The sequence below is a fragment of the Triticum aestivum genome, chromosome 6B (assembly GCF_018294505.1).
Source record: "Triticum aestivum cultivar Chinese Spring chromosome 6B, IWGSC CS RefSeq v2.1, whole genome shotgun sequence".
Lineage (NCBI taxonomy): Eukaryota > Viridiplantae > Streptophyta > Magnoliopsida > Poales > Poaceae > Triticum > Triticum aestivum.
Window position 1 is genome coordinate 37,356,836 of NC_057810.1, and position 5,997 is coordinate 37,362,832.

The 5,997-nt window shown below is 39.9% G+C and overlaps 1 long non-coding RNA gene across 2 annotated transcripts; it reads right to left on the minus strand.

Annotated features, from left to right (window-relative positions):
- Positions 1-2,939: 2,939 nt before the first annotated feature.
- On the minus strand, positions 2,940-5,240 carry LOC123133339 (uncharacterized). 2 transcript variants are annotated; one of them, XR_006465233.1, is made up of 3 exons: positions 4,758-5,240; positions 4,222-4,304; positions 2,940-3,055 (listed from the first exon to the last, which is right to left on the minus strand). It is a non-coding gene; the product is annotated as an uncharacterized lncRNA (long non-coding RNA). The 2 variants fall into 2 exon arrangements; XR_006465232.1 differs by having other exon boundaries at positions 3,013-3,125.
- Between the last annotated feature and the right edge of the window lie 757 nt (positions 5,241-5,997).

A 5,997-nucleotide genomic window follows, 5' to 3' on the forward strand; every position in this document is an offset into this window, starting at 1 on the left:
AAAAAAATTGTTAAATGAAAACTATGTACCTTAGCTATCTAAGGCTAATGAAAAATGCAATCTTGAAAGAGGAAAACAACATTAGAAATCCTAATGTTCCTGGTCTTGAATAGTGTATTCGTCTAAATATATAGTTGATCACCCGGTGCAAAGTAAAAACTTCTCATGATATAACGCTGGGAACCTAAGAGCAAGTGATAACACATACAAACATTCCAAGGGAAAATGCGTAAACTCACAACTCAAACAAACTACTAACAGGACCATGTATGATTTTGCAGCTTAGAATCTACATAAAACAGAACAGTGCAAGTAACCTCTACCTAAATCTCATTACTAACTTTATTCGAATATTTATTCTTAGATCATCTGTACTCCTTTTATGTACAAATCATGCAATATCTCTGTCTAAATCAATGCCAATGCACGCACATGCACAAGTCTGAACTAAACAATATATATGATATAGCATAATTATATGATCTAAAATAGATGCATGATCAGGGGAGGAAGATGGTGAAGCCAAAGATGACTACTAAAGTTTCACTACTCCTTGATCATCTTGCCCAAAACTAAGGTTATTACAGCAGGCACGCTCAACCCTTATTATATGGTAATTTAGTACTGCCTTGCGTATTCAATATATGTTCTCCTGATTGCATAATTGTTATCTTCACAAATTCTTCAATTGCAGGATATAGCTTCACCAGATCTTCTACAAGAAAACCATGCAACTCCACGGCAAATTCAACCCCAGTAGGTCCACCACCGATAATCACAAAGTGAAGGATCTTCCTTTTCTCCTCTTCACTGAGGTTAGGAGGTGACGCCTTTTCAAAGAGTCTATCAGGCTCTTCCAAATCTTTTGGGCATCCTCCATGACATGACATTTACAATGTGAGGCTGTAAGCACAAGAGATGACTAATACTGCACAGTACAATAACCTAAAGTATCAATACCATATATCTCAAGATTTTGTAGGAAATTAAATTGTAACTTACATCTTAGGATTGAAACATGAGAAATAGCAGAACAGTAAAGAGACACACAATGCCAATAAGGATTTGACCTTCAGAAAGTGGCAATGCCCCATCACACCAGGAGTGTTGAATGTATTCATAGTAACTCCAAGAACAACAACCAAGTAATCATAATCGACCATGAAATCACCATTCCCGTCCAAATTAATCCCAACAGCAGAGCGGCATGGACGGCTTTCTTCATCGGATCGATCTTGAAGCACTCTGGTAAATATTCACATGTTTGATTGGAGTATAACCTGGAAACAAAATCAATCTCAAAAGATTACAGAGTGAGGAGACCGCATGAAGAGAGAGAGAGAGAGAGAGAGAGAGAGAGAGAGAGAGAGAGAGAGAGAGAGAGTTTGGTGAAGCTCACCTCGGTGTTGGCATCGGATATGTGGTGTTGAATGCGGCCTCCTTAGCCAAACACTAAGTTATTTAAACAGGTCTTAGATTATTCTGAGATGGCATTGGATATGTGAAGCACTCAATCTCTATAGCCAAACACTATGCATGCTGAAATAACTAAAGTTTTGTTTTCAACAGAATTATGAGATTATTCCATTCTCAAGCAAGTACACATATGTGAAACACCTTTTCAGTGAAGAAGCATAGTGGAAGGCAGCATCCAGCCATGAAGATAAACAAAATGAAAGGACAACCAATGAAAATATCTACAACAAAAGCATTCCACTAAGATGGATCGTTAGTAAATTACCAGTATCATGTATCCGTTGGCCTCCTCCGTGAGCGCCTGCTAAAGCAGAGTAGAGCAAGTGCCAGGTAGCTTACTTTTTCACACGAGACACACAAGCAAGAGTGAAGCTGCACGAGAAGATACCTTAGAGAAGCCATCAGCGGAACCAGGCGGCGAGCTAAATAAGTGTGTGACCTACTGGTGGCCGCCATCTGGGTCGGGCCCCTCCTCCCACGGCAGCAAATCCTCGTGGCACCACTGTCGCATGCTAGGCCTGAAGCGCAATGGAGTTAGGGTGGTGGACAAGAAGGGTGATGCCACAGTGGACGACGAGGCTGGGTCAATAACATGCCATCATATTTTAATTTTATTGGCAAAAAGGAGATAGAAATGTTGCAACTTGGCATAACTAATTAACTATTTTAATTTAAGGCAGATGATTGCATGTAATCACTAATCGTAAGTAATCAACAAGGCTAAATGATGGAATGAGAAGAGGAATGTATTTCATGAAATAGAGTAAGAGACAGAAACTTGAAAGGAAAAAAAACACTCAACGCTTGCAGGTGAAGAACATCATATAAAATGGATGGTCACCAATCAGGAAATGTGCAAAATATATAATGGAATTTCTTTGAACTAACTACAATACATCGTCTGTGAAGCAAGAGTGAGAAAATACCAGGAACATGATTAGTGTAATAGTTCTCTGGCTCACACTACACAAGAGCTGCTGTTGTGGCAGGAATTAAGGGCAAGGAGAGTAGGCGCACATGCTTGCTGGAGATCCTTGGCTGGCCGGTCGAACACGCAGCCACAGCGGAGAGAGTAACATACTTGGCCACAGGGAACCCAAGCAACGATCCAAAGGAAATAAAATTATGTAATCTGAAGCCAATATCAGAATGTAACATACTCATAAGCTGCCTGAATCATTCTTGAATCTCATTCACCTTTCTATGCTCTTGAATCAACATCCAACCATTTTGATCACAAATCCCAACCTCACGCCACATATCAAACTAAGAACTGCAGACATATGTTTGCTAAGGAAACTGAGATTTACGTAAAGCTCAGACTTTACTAAGAATTTCAGAAAGATCTCTTATCTTTGTTGCCATTCCTCCTAAATTCAGAATGCATGGGTCATAGAAGAACACTCATTCTTTTAGCACAGACTCATGGGAAAAACTGGATGTGGCTTGAGGAGATGCCTCACCTTGAACCGGCGCACAGATCGCCGCCGCCTAGCAAGAGTGCCTTGTCCAGGGAAGAGGCCTGAGCCTCTGACAATGACATCGCCAAGCAGTCGCTCAATCATAATATTCATAGTAGCTTGGATGTGAAATTGGATACATCATTAGATTCTTCTCAAAGCAAAATTTTGAGTAATGCTACTCATATCCTAGTAAAATTAATAAAATAAGCAAATGTAAAAGCAGCAAATAATTATTCATATGAGCTATTATAGGAAATCGTAATTACAGTAAAGTTTCATAACAATATACGTTGCAGCACAGATATATTGTTACTATGCTTTTCACACCCCAAGGCTTCCTCGACGCTGGCTTCTTGTTCTCTCAAACTTGGAAAGAGAAGTCTGCATACTGAAAGTGAATAATACGAATGCAAGGATTTTACTCGGCTTTTGGAGTGCCTGTGGACCCGATGCTACCCTGCTCCCCCAGCACGGCGACCTGTTGGGCGGCGAGGAAGAGGTAGCAGCGGCCCGAGCTGGCTCGGGATGCAATCTTCAAGTATATGTTGTGACCACCTTATTTGTTGATACTAAGAAATGTAAGAAGAAGCTAGAGTAGTGAAGGTTTAGATGTTGTACGGGATCCAGCCATTTCTGACCAGAGACGCACCAAAGTCTGACCTAACAACTCCTCTTTTCTTCTCTCGCCTCCTCACATATTAAAAATATTGTGTATTAAATTTCTTTAGCAAAGGAAAGCTCACTGAGAATTGAATAACTTGGAATACATAAGCGACAATTAAATGCAGCATTCAACCAAGCAAAAAATTTAATGTTTTGTGTGCCTTCTTTTTACTGTCGGCAAAGCCGAGAACACATCCACAGTCACCGCGGACAAAATAAAACAAGACACATTACTGAGATTAAACACCATGGCAGAGTACCATTCAGTCTTATGTGGGATTTAGGCAAGTGTGCTACTGTAGTAAGAAAATAAATAAAGAGATTAATATGCAAATTGACCTGTAGTTTAAAGAATCAAACTCAAAACATAACTTCCAACCATATCTTCAGTGAAGAAATTTAACTTGAGCATCAGAGGGAAATTTATTGCTACTCCTATATGCTTTTGATCCTTGCACAGTTAGTGCAGGGCAGTCACTGCTTTGATTTCTTCCCTGGCCCAACTCCCTTTGAACCACCGGAGTTTCTTAATTTCAAGATGTGTATATAGACAATTTGAATGACTATATGAATTGAAAGTACATAGATAAACATATAAGAGAAGATGCAGCACCAGCACCTGTTGTTCTTGGGCGTCTGAATCTGATCATCCTTTTCTTCAGCATCAAGCGAAGAAGCATCAGCCTGAGCATCAGGGGTGGCCTGAATCGCAAAACAAAACGGATCAGAATGCAAAGATGTGTATATACAGCTCGGCTGCTGGAGCACAGGTTTACTCTGGTGCAGCAGTTTTGTTGGCCTCGCTTGCTTTGTCAAAACCTAAGAAAAGAAAACCAAATCTTCTCTTCTAACTTGAAGTCACCAATAAGAGAGGAAGCGGTTGGTACAGAATAACTGCTGCAACTACGAAAAGAAAAACTGGAAATTTTACTTATGCACAGTATAGTGCCTAGCCATCAATTCATCAAGTATGAGAAAAATCCTATAAATACATATATCAGGAAGTTCTTCTAATACTCTAGTAACATAATCTAATAATTAATATATCAACAACACTATTGCTTGAAGAGTCCAATCAGAAGCTCCTAACTATTTTAGTATCCCAGGCAATCTCTGTGTGAAGCAATCTTCAAGCATATTTTGTAACCAACTTACCGAGAGGATCTCTGCACAAACCAAGCCTCTCGCACATGAGCTGAAGCTTACTTAAGCAGAATCCTTAACACATAAATTATGTCATCAAGCAATAGATCTATTTCTGCACCAGAAGGTTCATATAAGCAGGAGGAGAGCATCATACTCGTGGGTCAGTGCTTGTGAAACTTAGAAGACATATTTGTACTACACCTAGGCAGTGTTAAGCTTCTATGATCTCTCTACTGTATAAACCAAGCCTCTCACACATCAGTTGCAGCTTAACTGAACAGATTCAGAAGAGATGAGTACATATATCAGTGTAGAAATGATACAAGTTATTAGCATTCATGACGAAAAAACAAATAGACAATGTATTCACCTCGGGACTGCGGTATCGATTCGAGTAACTGTGCCGATGCCGAAATGCCAATCTAAGGATAGCCGCGGAGCTCAATAACAACCTAGATTATTATGTATGAACATCTTAAAAACAAATCATTAGTTTTCCGAACATTGAGCATCTAAGGTAGGTGGGGAGGATAGGAGCACAACGGAGACAACCTCTGGATTGTTGTATACCAGTGATGGTCGTTATCACCGACAGCATATGGATCACCTACCACTCAAAATCCAACCATTCCATGTCATACCTCATCATCTGCAAAACAGCCAAGAAGGAAAAGTAATTCTGTAAGCAGTTAAATCTCTTTGAGGTGGGCATTACAACAACCAGCAGGTTCTTCTGCCACCTCCGCACAAAGTTACTAATTCGTCTTAAAGAAGGAACCACATCATGAGAAGGAAAGAAGATAACAAAATCACTAACTCACGCACTCTGCACAGGAACGCCCAACACCGGTGTTGCTTTTCTCAGGAAATGGCGAAGGCGGAGGTAGGCTCCTCGACCCAACTCCAGCTTTCAACAATTTGACTAACACAAAACACATTATTAACATCCAGCATGGATATAGGTCTACTGTATAACAACTCTTTCCATGAAAATTTGTTTTGTTCATGGTAGAAATTTGTTTTTGTTTACATCACTTTGAATATAGGTGTAGTACAACAGCTCTTACAGACATTAGCACAAACAATTTGCAGGCAAACTTATACCTGGCAGAACACAACCTAAGAGAAGCTAAAATTCCACCGCAAAAACATACGAAGAATGCATATGTAAGTGCAAATCGCCATGGTTATTGGTCTATCAACCAACAACAGTTCAGAGAGACAAATGCTAGCAAGGGATTTCCTAGAA